A 14,571-nucleotide genomic window follows, 5' to 3' on the forward strand; every position below is an offset into this window, starting at 1 on the left:
ACCACTCTCTAGTGGCCACCCAGTCTTTCAAGTAGCCAGATGTTATGCTATCAAAGCTGTTCACATGCCAATAAATCGAACAAAGAAGGAAAGTAGCACTGCCAGGAGCTGATACCGGGGGAGGGCTTGTTGATTTTCTTAGCTTTGTTTTGTGGCCTTGGCCCTGTGGGCAACAGTGAAGCAACCTATTGTCAACTGGTTGGAATCTGTCTTTCACATCCTACACACTGCGCATCAGTAAAGAAATCCCTAAAGCTCCACGGCCCATTGAAATGAAAGTTGGACCAAATTCCTGCATATTTACCTGCTCCTCCCTTTTCAACTCATCTCCTTCTTATTCAGTCAGCTGAGCTGTAGGGGTTGGGAGGGTGAGGGGGAGGGTTTGGGCATTACATGGGAAGAGGGGTGGCGGAAAGCAGCAAAATAACTTTTTGCTATTGTGACTGTCGGGGCAACTCGATCGGGCAAATGGTAAAGTCTAAAACAAAGCAGCAAGGGGCAAAAAAGAGGATAAAAGGTAAGTTTCATAAATGTCAATGGAGTGAATTGCAAGATAAAATAGTTTGATATGAACTGAGTGTACTTTCTTGCATTGTGTGGCCCCTGCGGACATGTTTGTTTTCCTTAATTGCTGTAAAGAGCGCATGTGAATGCAGTCATTAGTGAAGAATGGACATGTTCATGTGAACCCTAAAACTGCATCCACCCGCACTTTGTAAAGAAAAGACCCACCAGCTTTTTCAGCCCGTCGTTCCAAAGTTAACTAGCAAAATGCAAATAACACGCAGTGGTGCCTTTTGTATATCATTCTTTTAAGGCGCGTTTTAAAGGAAGGAGATGGCAAAGAGAGTTTCTAACTGTTTTCTTGCCATTTAAAGGGATCTTTATGTTACCAAAAGAAGGGACCACATTTTTCTGATTATCCTAATTAATTAATTATCTAAAATATTATAAAGATGTTGAAACAAGTAAAGACGTTGATGCGTTTCATCAATATTTCCCGGCGATATTTGAAAGGTTAATAGGTATATTATGTTGAACATTTCTGATTTAATTTAATATTTATTAAAGATATATATGGCCAATGATCAGGTGCTCAGTCAATGAAAAAAGCTTAAATGAGCAATGCAAAGACTGATGGGGAGCAGTAAAGAGGCATGATTGGAAAGCAAGGAACTGCAGATGCTGGTATACACGAAAGGACACAAAGTGCTGGAGTAACTCAGCGGGTCAGGCAGCATCTCTGGTGAACATGGATAGGTGATGTTTAGGGTTGGAATCCTTCTTCAGAAGAAGGATTGTTTTGAGAGGTAATTCTGGAGTTAAATCTTTAACCTCCTCTCCTACTTTCATACATTGACTAACTAACTGGTTAATTGGAATACTGAATCTGAAATGAGTCTAAAAAAGGGTTCCGACATGAAATGCTGCCTGTCCTTTCCTTCCACAGATGCTGCCTGACCCACTGAATTCTTCCAGTAGAGTCATAGTCATAGAGTGATACAGTGTGGAAACGCCCTTCGGCCCAACTTGCCCACACCGGCCAACATATGCCAGCTACACTAGTCCCACCTGCCCGCGTTTGGTCCATATCCCTTCAAACCTGTCCTTTGCACTTTGTGATTTAACCAGTATTTTGTTATGTAACACTTACTGGAGTTCTCAACAGTTGTCTACTTCTGCAGTTGCTATCCCAGACAAACCATGTTGCAATCTGTCAGAATTGTGTTCATCATTCAGTGACGAGAATTTAATAATTTGAGTCCTCAAGATTCCTAGTGCAGACAAAATCCAGTTTCCTGGTTTTTCATTTAAGTGTGAATCCCAGTGACAGGTTGTGAATGCCGTGCAGATATGAAACTCCAATATATTCAAGCGTCTGGAGTCTCTTCCCCATGAGCGCCCACCCAACCATGTTATGGAGAGTCGATAACAGGAGGAGATCCGCAGCCTAAAAGTCGACTGCAAATGCACAATGTGAATTGTCCTAAGTATTTTCTGGATTTTCCGATTTAAAGCTTACTATCTAAAATCATATATTTTTTAGGATTGTAGATGAACTATTTTGTGTAGAGTAATTATATACTGAAAAGAACACAAAAATTGCACATTTAAATACAAAGAATTTACCATTGTCAGCATGGGAAATAACTTGTATTCACTGATTAGTTATGATTTGTTTTTAGGAAACTTGGAGCATTAGAACAAAAAGTTCTAAATGTTTTTGTTCAAAAATGTGTTTAATCCAGATTTCCTTCACTATAAAGGGCGGCACGGTGGCGCAGCGGTAGAGTTTCTCCCTTACAGCGCTAGAGACCCGGGTTTGATCCTGACTACAGGTGCTGTCTGTATGGAGTTTGTACGTTCTCCCCATGACCTTATGAGTTTTCTACGGGTGCTCTGGTTCCCTCCCACACTCCAAAGATGTACAAGGTTGTACACTGTACATTTGTACATTGGCTTCGGTAAAATTTGTCCCTAATGTGTAGGATAGTGCTAGTGTACGGGGTGATCGCTGGTCGGCACGGACTCGGTGAGCCAAAGGCCTGTTTCCATGCTGTTTCTCGCAACTAAACTAGTAACTAAATTTCAGCCTATTTTCTGTCATATGCAGAGTTAATGATGCAGGAGTACATTTACCTGCTCCAATCCAGCAGGTGATCTGATGGCACATTTCAGAGACCACCTGAGAGCCCTTCTTATATGAAGCACAAAGTGCTGGAAGACCACAGCGGATCGGGAGCATGTGGGTGAATGACTCAAGATTCGAGCATCGGCAGTTGCTTGTATCCACTTTACTGAGCCATTAAACTCATCCATCCTTCAGTCTGTAGCTCTAAACAGTGGGCAGTTTCTCCCATTTGCAAGCTTTGGGATAACGTTGTTCTCAATTTGACTCCTCCTGCATAAATATGCCCATATCTCAGAGAGAAATGCATCTGTTATGAATGATTTGTACTTTGAGGATGTGAGAAGAGTTAGTCAGGTTTAGATGATTTCCAATCTACACTCCATGGTCCCTATGTCCATGTCATTTATGACATCAGTTCCTCTTGACTCAGCAATTTGGTTCCATTTTATTTATAGATTTTATTGGAGATTTTGAAAAAAAAAATTACCTCTTTAATATATATATAAATAGGGTAGTTTCTTAAGTAATATATATAGTATTTAATGTTTATGTATATACACACTATGTGCTGTATACATTATATACAGAATCATATATTCTTAAGGCTCTTAAATTCTTACGGGTTTCTAGTAGGATATACAGTACATACACGCAAACACACACACACACACACACACACACACACATTCTTATAGGTCTTAAATTCTTAAACTAGATATATGTATAACAATTATATTACAGTACATATAATTACAACAAACATATAAATACATATATTACAACAAACCCATAAGAATTTATATTATCCAAAGCTTAATAGGACATTGAATCAAACTTGATACATCCATGTTTCCAAGATGTCCACATAAGAATTTGTTGTGATATAACATTTTTAAAACATCCCGTGATGTTTCAAAGAGACCACACTAACAAAAATGTCAACACAAGGAACAGCAAGTGCTGAATCTTGTACAGAATACAAAGACACTAGACAATAGACAATAGGTGCAGGAATAGGCCATTCGGCCCTTCGAACCAGCACCGCCATTCAATGTGATCATGGCTGATCATCCCCAATCAGTACCCTGTTCCTGCCTTCTCCCCATATCCCCTGCGCTATTTTTAAGAGCCCTATCTAGATCTCTCTTGAAAGCATCCAGAGAACCGGCCTCCGCCGCCCTCTGAGGCAGAGAATTCCACAGACTCGCCACTCTCTGTGAGAAAATGTGTTTACTCGTCTCCGTTCTAAATGGCTTACTCCTTATTCTTAATCTGTGGCCCCTGGATCAGGACTCCCCCCAACATCGGGAACACGTTTCCTGCTTCAAGCGTGTCCAAGCCCTTAACACTTAAGTGCTGGAGTAACTCAGCAGGTCAGGCAGCATCCTTGGAATACATGGATAGGCATTGAAGAGATGTTTCGGGATGCTGAGTCAATCCAGCAAATTGCCTTTTAACATTTCCACTGAGCTGAAGAATGAAATACTTGGAGGCTAAAGAATTAGATTTGAATGAAAACCATGAGAGGAGTAAAGACATAGAGGACTTGACAATGAAGAACATGAGTTCATACATTGAATGAAGTTACAGCTAACAACTGGAATTCACTAGAAGGATGAGAGGGATTCTTATAGAAACATGTACAATTCTTAAGGATTGGACAGGGAAGATGCAGGAAAAATGGGGGAATCCAGAACCAGGGTTCACAGTTTAAGAATAAGGGGTAGGCCATTTAGGACTGAGATGAGAAAAAAATTCACTCAGAGAGTTGTGAATCTGTGGGATTCTCTGCCACAGAAAGCAGTGGAGGCCAATGCACTGGAATCTTTTCAAGAGAGAGCTGGATTTAGCTCTTGGGGCTAAAGGAATCAACGGATATTGGGAAAAGCCAGAATGCAGTACTGATTTTAGATGATCAGCCATGATCATATTGAATGGTGGTGCTAGCTCGAAGGGCCGAATGGCCTACTCCTGCACCTAATTTTCAATATTTCTATGTTCCTAATAGTGGGATAGAGTAAACCAATCTTCAAGAAAAATGGCAGGCCCAACTGTGGCATCTACAGAGGGCCCTCTCTGCTGCCCTACCAGAAGAGAGGTCATTGACAGTGTACTCTAACATCTCAGCCAACGTCTCCAAGCTGCCAAAAAGGTGCTCCTTAAATCCCCTTGTAGATTTTACTCACCGGCTGGATGCCAGCAATGTTGTGATTTATTTAGCTTTCGACTTGCATTACTGGCCTGGAAAAGAACAATAAATGATATACATATCAGAAAGCTGATTGTAAATATATATTTCACGGCAGGAATAGCAGAAGAAAAATTCCACTCTAGAAAGTAGCCACTTGGTATTGGTTATTAGTGACATGTGTACTGGGACTGAGTTAATAATATTATTTGTGTGCTATCCAGTTTATCATAGTATGAATGGGTACAATTAAACCATAGCCACATACAACAGGTGGGCAAAGAAAAAACTAGCAAGAGCCTGCTAACTAGAGGGATATAGGGAATAAGAGGGATTCCTGGATTCCTTTTGTTAGACCATCTTCCCCAATCAACAATTGGCTATTATGGACTCCAACCTTTCACCAGCCCCCCCCCCCCCCCCCCCCCCCCCCCCCCCCCCCCCCCCCCCCCCCTTGAATTTTACAATCATGTCTTCAATCTGTAATTCTGCATTGCTCTGTAACTGGAGCAATGAGACTGTCACATGATTACACGTCTGTTCTAAAAGACCAGCTACAGTGCATTTTTCTTTTCAATTGACAAGACAATTTTGTCTCTGTGCTGTGAATTTTAGAGCACGAGCCATTATAGGCAAGTACAGCATATCCATTTTCACCTCTGTTGGATGGCAGGATGGCTTTGGCGGAAGAATATGTTTTATATCGGGGAGCAGTTGGGTGTCAGGGAAGGGTCTCGACACGAAATGTCACCCATTCCTTCTCTCCAGAGATGCTGCCTGTCCTACTGAGTTACTCCAGCATTTTGTGTCTATCCAGGGGTTGACTCTTGTTGTGTAAGCGGGAGTGTGTTGATCAGTGGATAGTTGGGTCCATCACAGTTGTTTCAACTGGCGGCTCGGTGGTGCATCGGTAGAGTTGCTACCTTACAGCACTGGGGACCCTGGGTTCGATCCTGACGATGGGTGATGTCTGTATGAAGTTTAAACATTCTTCCATGACTGTGTGGGTTTTCTCCGGGTGCTCTGGTTTCATCCCACACTCCAAGAACCTACAGGTTTGAAGTTTAATTGGCTTTGGTAATTGTAAAATTGTCTGTAGTGTGTAGGATAGTGCTAGTGTGCGGGGGTGATCACTGGTCGGTGCGGACTCGGTGGGCCGAAGGGCCTGTTTTCGCGCTGTATCTTTAAAACTAAAAACAACTAACTTGTAGGTTAAAGTTGTGAAGTGCAAATTCAGTATTAGGTGCAAGCAACAAAAATGCTTTGTGTCTCTTTTTAAAAGTTCCTAATATGCGTTCCTTTCTGGAAAAGCAAATCATCCAATATTGTCAGTGCCTCAAATGTGGCTCTATTTCTTGCCCATCACGTTGGTGCCATTTATGACCCAGAAACCGGGTGCTGTCCAGCTGAATTTTAAGGCCCCATTATGGAATGTGTCCATGTTGAATACATGGTTCTGCCATTACCTGGTTTACTCAACTAATGCACTAATCTGTGCCCAGCATATGTAATTAACCCAGTAATTACTGACATATGTAATTAACTGATGCGGATAACTAATGATCTATATGGTCATCCGACCAAGAGTCAGTTTGGCTCGGTGAGGAAACAGATTCTGGAATCATGCCTCAACCCCAGAGACCTGAACACACAGTCAGAGCTCACACTTTAGCGAGGAACTGAAGGAATGCAGCCTTCCTTTGGACGAGGTATTAAGGAGAAGTCCCATCTGTCTATTAAAATGGCCGTAAATTATCCCAGGCCGGTGGTCTCTCCTCATGTCCTGGACAGCAAACCGTCCCTCAATCAACACCGCCAACAGCAGATTAACTGGTCATTTAATGCACTGCTGTTTTGGGGACTTGGCTCTGTGTAAGCTGGCTGCCGTTTGCCCACTTAACCGCAGTGATGACCTTTCGCCAGTAATTAATCAACTGAGAAACTCTGCGGGATTTGAAAGGTGCTATATAAATGCGTTATCTTTCTAATCGGAAGCATGGAACCAGCATTATCTGCATTAGTCACGGCCCCGGCAGTTGCATGTGGCCACTGTGGCTTCAGGTTACCCAATGAAAGATACGATATGAGGTTATACCTGAAGCGATAGTGGTGTTGTACTTGTTTATAATGGCTTGTGCTGTAAAATTCACAAAGCTATCATTTAGCCCCTCTTTTAATGAATTGACTCTGTTGGACCAGCTGTCATTGTTAGTTTAGACTCTGTTTAAAGTCAGTATTTGTTATTTGATTTAAGTACATTGACAAAATTGGAACCTGCTCCAAATGCAATAATAAATGGGAAGCTCTGTGTTTAACATGTCAGCCATCCTCTCAGCAATTAGTTTTATTCCTTGCCAAAACAATCATGGCCTGACATGCCCACATCTGTATCGAATCCAAAGCCACTCATGCTCTTGCCATTGTAATAGTCTTGGTGCAAAGATACGGGGACTGGGAATAAACTATGAGGTCAGGGAGAACAAGTAGCAGTGACTTATCATTGCAAACCATCCATTCATTTTTTAAATTCTCCTTACCTTCTTAATCAATGACTCCCCAATGTCTACACTCACCTCCACACGAAGTGGGTCATTTACAGTGGCCAACTGATCCAACTGCATCTTATTGGGATGTAGGAGGAAACCGGAGCACTCAGGGGAAGCCCATGTGGTCACAGGGAAAATGTGCAAACTCCACACAGACAGCAACGGAGGTCAGGATTGAACCCAGATCTCTGGCACTGCGAAGCACCTACTCAACCAGCTATGCCACTGTGTTGCTGTAGCAGAGTATGGATATCTTGTGGGCCAAGAAACCACACTTCCTTAGAAGGCTTAGGAAGTTCGACATGTCCCCGACATCTTGCACTAACCTCTACAGATGAGTTGTAAAAAGCATTTTATCGGGATGCATCACAGTTTGGTTTGGGAACAGCTCCATCCCACATTGCAAGAAATTGCAGAGTATTGTGAACGCAGCCCAGACCATCACACTAACCAACCTCCCTTCCATTGACTCCATTCACTCCTCACACTACCTCGGTAAGGCTGGCAGCATAATCAAGGACAAGTCGCAGCCTGGCCACTCCTTCTTCTCCCCTATCTCTTCAGGCAAAAGGTACAGAAGTGTGAAAACGCACACCTCCAGATTCAGGGAGAATTTCTTCCCGGCTGTTATCCATCTGGCAACTGAACCATCCTATCAACTAGACATCCTCACCCGTACAGCAGCCAGTCTTCAGCCAATTTGATTCTCTTATCGTGATATCCAGAAATGCTGAGAGAACTGGATACACTAAAGGCTAAAGGCCCAGCAGTACTGAAGGCTAACACTGTAGAATTAGCTGCCGCTCAAGCTAAGCTGTTCCAGTGCAGTTACAACCTCATCATCCATTTGATAAGGTGGAAAATTGGTCAGGTCTATACTGTTCACAAAAAACAGGACAAACTCGATCCAATTAACGCCCAATCAGTTTACTCTCAATCATGACTGAAGGTATAATGAACAGTGCTGTCAAGTGATACTCTCAGTAGCCAGTTCACTGATGGGCAGGTTACGTTTTTGACAGGATTACTCATCTCCAGATCTCATCACAGTCTTGATCCAAGTGGATATCAAGGAGCTGAATTCTAGAAGTAAATTATAAAGAATGGATCGACTGGGCTTATATTCATTGGTATTTAGAAGCATAGACAATAGACAATAGGTGCAGGAGTAGGCCATTCGGCCCTTCGAGCCAGCACCACCATTTAATGTGATCATGGCTGATCATCCCCAATCAGTACCCCGTTCCTGCCTTCTTCCCATATCCCCTGACTCCGCTATCTTTAAGAGCCCTATCTAGCTCTCTCTTGAAAGTATCCAGAGAACTGGCCTCCACTGCCCTCTGAGTCAGAGAATTCCACAGACTCACGATACTCTGTGAGAAAAAGATTTTCCTCGTCTCCATTCTAAATGTCCTACCCCTTATCCTTAAACAGTGGCCCCTGGTTCTGGACTTCCCCAGAGGGGATCTTATGGAAACATATAAAAGTCTTAAAGGATTGGACAGGCTAGGTGCAGGAAAAATGTTTCAGGGGGTCCAGAAACAGGGGTCACAGTTTAAGAATAAGAGGTAGGTCTTTTAGGACTGAGATGAGGAAAGACTTTTTCAGCCAGAGAGTTGTGAATCTGTGGAATTCTCTACCACAGAAGGCAGTGGAGGCCCATTTACTGGATGTGTTCAAATGAGAGTTAGATATAGCTCTTAGGGCTAACGGAATCAATGGATATGGGGAGAAATCAGGAATGGGGTACTGATTTAGGATGATCAGCCATGATCACATTGAATGGCGGTACTGGCTCGAAGGGCCGAATGGCCTACTCCTGCACCTATTGTCGATGTTTCTATGTTAATGAATACCATTTACATCAAAGCACAGATTGACCAAGTAACATTACAGAGCTCTGCAGAGCTGAACCAATGTCCATCAAGGGGGAACTGATGGCTAGCTTGTATAAAGACATTTTTTTGTGATTGTTTGATGTTAATCGTCTCAGCTCTACCACATTACTCAGGGTTGTTTTCCAGGTCCAGGTATCTTCAGCTGCTTCTTCTATGAATGCATAGCGGCATAAAGTCATACGGTATGTAAACATGCTCTTTGGCCAAATCCGCCATGTTGACCATGGTGCCCCACCTAAGCTAATCCCACTTGCCCGCGTTTGGCCCATCTCGCTCTCTTCTAGTTTTCTTCACAGCAGCGGAGATAATCAAGGAAATTACACGATGGTGAGTCTCATGTCAGTGGTTGGGAAGCTGTGGGAGAGGATTCAGGAATAGAGTTTACTCTGATTTTGGAAGAAAATGGGTTACTTCGGGACAAACAGCATGGCCTTGCGCACAGCAGGTCGTACTAAATTGATCAAATTTTTTGAGGCAGTAACTAAGGAGTTCGATGTGGGTAGGGTGGTGGATGGTGCCAACGTGCCGTTTAGTAATATCTTCCAATTTTACTGAAGCCATTGAACCTATAAACATGTGTTTGGAGTGTGGGAGGAAAATGGAGTGACCAGAAGAAACCCACGCGGTCACAGGAAAACCATGCAAACTCCGTACAGACAGCATCCGTAGTCAGGATCAAACCTGTGTCTCTGGCGCTGTAAGGCAGCAACTCCACTGCTGCATGGTGCACTCCAAATTTGCACATCGTCCGGATGTAGAAATACATCACCATTCATTTTTTGTCACTGGTGTTCAATCCTGGACCTCTCTTGCGCAACAGTACTCATAGAGCCATGGAGTCATACAGCATGGAGAAAGGCCTTTCGGCCCAACTTACTCACCCCGACTTACATGCCCCATCTATACTAGTCACACTGGCCTGTGTCTCGCCCATATACTTCTAAACATTTCTTATACATGTATGTCCAGAAGCCTTGTAAACTTTGTGATAGTACTTACCTCAACTATTTCCTCAGGTGGCCCATTCCATATACCCACCACCCTCTGTAAAAATGTTCCCCTCAGGTTCCTATTAAGTCTTTCCACCCTCACCTTATACTTATGTCCTCTGATTCTTGACTCTCCTTCTCTGGGTAAAAGACACTGTCCATTTACCCCATCTATTCCTCTCATGAACTCATACACAGTACAGTAGGCACGACTTTGCTGGATGGACTGCATCCAGTCAATAAGTACAATTGGTGATGGATTATCCCAAAAAATGATCAAAGAAATTAAAAGCTAGAATATTCATCCCTGATTCCTCCCATACTGCCTGAACTAGATGTTCTTCCAACTGCTTTAGAGAACATAGAACAGTAATGTTTAAGAAGGAACTGCAGATGCTGGAAAATCGAAGGTCCACAAAAATGCTGGAGAAACTCAGCGGGTGCAGCAGCATCTATGGAGCGAAGGAAATAGGCAACGTTTCGGGCCGAAACGTTGCCTATTTCCTTCGCTCCATAGATGCTGCTGCACACGCTGAGTTTCTCCAGCATTTTTGTGTACCATAGAACAGTAATTCACAGGAACAGGCCCTTCTGCCCCACCATGTCTGTGCTGAACAAGATGCAAAGACCAACTCTAATCTGCCTGCACAGAATCCATATCCCTCCATTCCCTGCATATCCATATGACTATCCAAAAGTCTCTTAAAAACAACTATGATACCTATCTGCCTCAACCACCATGTTCTATTTTGTAATGTAGAGGTTTATCCTCAGTTGTATGGAGAATACGGTATCACACCCAGCTTGTGTAGACAACTTCTGAAATTTACTTCAGTTGAAGTCAATAGAGATGACCTTTGGAAATGGTCCACAACGAAACCTGCTTCCAATTTCACACGGGAAGCCTATGATAGATTTCTACCTATTTCTGGAAGGACGAAAGCGCTGCTTCTCTCGCCAGGGCAGGAAATCACATGTAAAAGCTACTCACCATGCATAACAGTTCAATGGATTAAGTGACTAATATGGCAAGAATTCAAAACTTTTAACAAATGAAAACTTCTGGCACTCTTCATCCTTAATCCTTTTATGTAATTTTTTGCACAGCCTTGAAAGGTAATCCGCAATGGTTTTGATTTGCCCATCTTTTCCCATCTGTTTTCCCATCCCCTGAGGCAGTGGTCAAAGACCATAACACCAGGTTTCGAGGGCCGTATGGTGTCCTCCACTACTCAAACATCACGGTTGGGTCTTCCAACTCAATGACATTTTCCTCCCCTATTCCCTTACCCTTTGACCCATCTAACATCCAGGAGCAGAAGACGAAGGGTTTGAATGCAATCAATGATTGAGTCACGATCATTGACAAGTCTCAGTGCTGGGACCCCAGCTATTTACAATATATATTAATGATCTGGATGATGGAATTGAAGGCAATATCTCCAAGTTTGCGGATGACTCTAAGCTGGGGGGCAGTGTTAGCTGTGAGGAGGATGCTAGGAGACTGAAAGGTAACTTGGATAGGCTGGGTGAGTGGGCAAATGTTTGGCAGATGCAGTATAATGTGGATAAATGTGAGGTTATCCATTTTGGTGGCAAAAACAGGAAAGCAGACTATTATCTAAATGGTGGCCGATTAGGAAAAGGGGAGATGCAGTAAGACCTGGGTGTCATGGTACACCAGTCATTGAAAGTAGGCAGGTACAGAAAATTGCTGGAGAAACTCAGCGGGTGCAGCAGCATCTATGGAGCAAAGAAAATAGGCGACGTTTCGGGCCGAAACCCTTCTGCAGATTGAAAGTAGGCATGCAGGTGCAGCAGGCAGTAAAGAAAGCGAATGGTATGTTAGCTTTCATAGCAAAAGGATTTGAGTATAGGAGCAGGGAGGTTCTACTGCAGTTGTACAGGGTCTTGGTGAGACCACACCTGGAGTATTGCGTACAGTTTTGGTCTCCAAATCTGAGGAAGGACGTTATTGCCATAGAGGGAGTGCAGAGAAGGTTCACCAGACTGATTCCTGGGATGTCAGGACTGTCTTATGAAGAAAGACTGGATAGACTTGGTTTATACTCTCTAGAATTTAGGAGATTGAGAGGGGATCTTATAGAAACTTACAAAATTCTTAAGGGGTTGGACAGGCTAGATGCAGGAAGATTGTTCCCGATGTTGGGGAAGTCCAGGACAAGGGGTCACAGCTTAAGGATAAGGGGGAAATCCTTTAAAACCGAGATGAGAAGAACTTTTTTCACACAGAGGGTGGTGAATCTCTGGATCTCTCTGCCACAGAGGGTAGTCGAGGCCAGTTCATTGGCTATATTTAAGAGGGAGTTAGATGTGGCCCTTGTGGTTAAGGGGATCAGAGGGTATGGAGAGAAGGCAGGTATGGGATATTGAGTTGGATGATCAGCCATGATCATATTGAATGGCGGTGCAGGCTCGAAGGGCCGAATGGCCTACTCCTGCACCTAATTTCTATGTTTCTATGTTTCTATGATCCTTCAGGGTAGAGTGTTCCAAAGATTCACCATCCGTTTGTCTGACGATTATATCTTCTCATTTTTGACCAAAATGGCCTAACCCTTGAGATTATGTGTAGGAAGGAACTGCAGATGTTGCTTTAAACCAAAGACCGACACAAAATGCTGGAGTAACTCAGCAGGACAGACAGCATCTCTGAAGAGAAGGAATGGGTGATGTTTTGGGTCGGGAGCCTTCTTCAGAGTCTGAAACACTGAAACAGGGTCTCAACCTGAAACCTCACCCATTCCTTCTCTCCAGAAATGTTGCCTGTCCTGCTGAGTTACTCCAGCATTTTGTGTCTACCTTGAAATTATGTCCCTCGTTTCAAAGTGAGGAGAACATATTTCTATGTATCTTTCCCCTCAAGTGCTCTGTTTTGTGTTTCAGTGAAGTTACTTATCATGCTACTAAGCTCAATGGAATAGAGGCCCACTGGGTTGGCCTTGGATTCTGAATCCTCGCTCTCGACGTCACTGCCAAGGGAACATCCTCCCCAAAGCAAGACTCTGTAACCAAGTGAGAATTTTAAAAGTTGCAATCTTCCTTCTCTGCTCTCGTAAATGCAATCCTATTGAAAATCATCTCTGATTGTATTTTCACGACATGGGGAAAAACTGAACTTGTGAATGTAACCATCACCCAATTAATTATCACAGCGGAAGAAAGAACCGCCAATTATTTGGTATGATAGCAGCATTAATGTACAACAGTGGCATTCAGAGATGATAGGGGTATTTACATACGATAGTGGTGTTCGGATATGATAGTAATATCATTTCGGGTAGATTCATACGTATGTCTTGCCCAGATCTTTGATGCAAGCACATACTTTAAACATGAAGACCAAAACTGTGCACGATTCTCTGGTTGCCGTCCAATTAAGGTCCTACCTGACAAACACACACACGCAGCACACACACACACACACACACACACACACACACACACACACACACACACACACACACACACACACACACACACACACACACACACACACACACACACACACACACACACACACACACACACACACACACACACACACACACACACACACACACACACACACACACACACAGGAATTTTCTCTGCCCACAACCCAAAGGGATCAAGAGTAACTCAGCAGGACCGGCAGCATCTCTGGAGAAACGGAGAAGGTAACGTTCCGGGTCGAGTCCCTTCTTCAGACCGTCTGAAAAAGGGGCTCAACCCGAAACGTCACCTACTCCTTTTCTCCAGTGATGCTGCCTGTCCCGCTGAGTGACTCCAGTTTTTTGTGTCTATCTTCGGTTTAAACCAGCATCTGCAGTTCCTTCCTACACCAAAGGGATCAGGAGTCCTATGCAACATTACAATGACTAAAGTCAGCACAGAACAGGAACTGAATGCCAACATTGCCTTATGCCCAACATGTTTTACTGCTTAAAATAACTGGTAGTGCAAGAGCAATATTATTGATGTCTGTCAGACTTTAGGATTCTATTCTGATATTTTGACACAATTAGGATTGGATTGATGTCATCAATATCAGGTTAGCACACGTAATTAATCTCGATAACTCTGTTGACCCTTCATTGCCTTTTGCTTCACCGAAGACCTTGGCAAAAGGGTTGCTTATTACACCCAGCGTTTGATTAATTTTCTATATAAACTTGTCTTGTCTGTGACAAATGCAGTTGATTTGTCAAGTCAGTGTTAAATTTAAATATTCAACAATCTTTTCATCCTGGAAATGTTAAGTCGGAAACTTTGCCTAATTGCATGGATAAGAAGCGACAATAACCAGGGTTGATAT

General features: G+C 43.2%; 1 long non-coding RNA gene across 2 annotated transcripts in view; it reads left to right on the forward strand.

The window, feature by feature from the left end:
• The first annotated feature begins 390 nt into the window (after positions 1 to 390).
• LOC129709326 (uncharacterized) overlaps positions 391 to 14,571 on the forward strand; it is a 54,990-nt gene continuing 40,809 nt past the window's right edge. For both annotated transcript variants that reach the window (XR_008725500.1, XR_008725499.1), the window contains exons 1-2: positions 391 to 517; positions 13,161 to 13,289. This is a non-coding gene — a long non-coding RNA (uncharacterized LOC129709326). The remainder of the gene's footprint in view (positions 518 to 13,160; positions 13,290 to 14,571) is intronic.

Source organism: Leucoraja erinacea, chromosome 25 (genome assembly GCF_028641065.1).
Source record: "Leucoraja erinacea ecotype New England chromosome 25, Leri_hhj_1, whole genome shotgun sequence".
NCBI classification, from domain to species: domain Eukaryota; kingdom Metazoa; phylum Chordata; class Chondrichthyes; order Rajiformes; family Rajidae; genus Leucoraja; species Leucoraja erinaceus.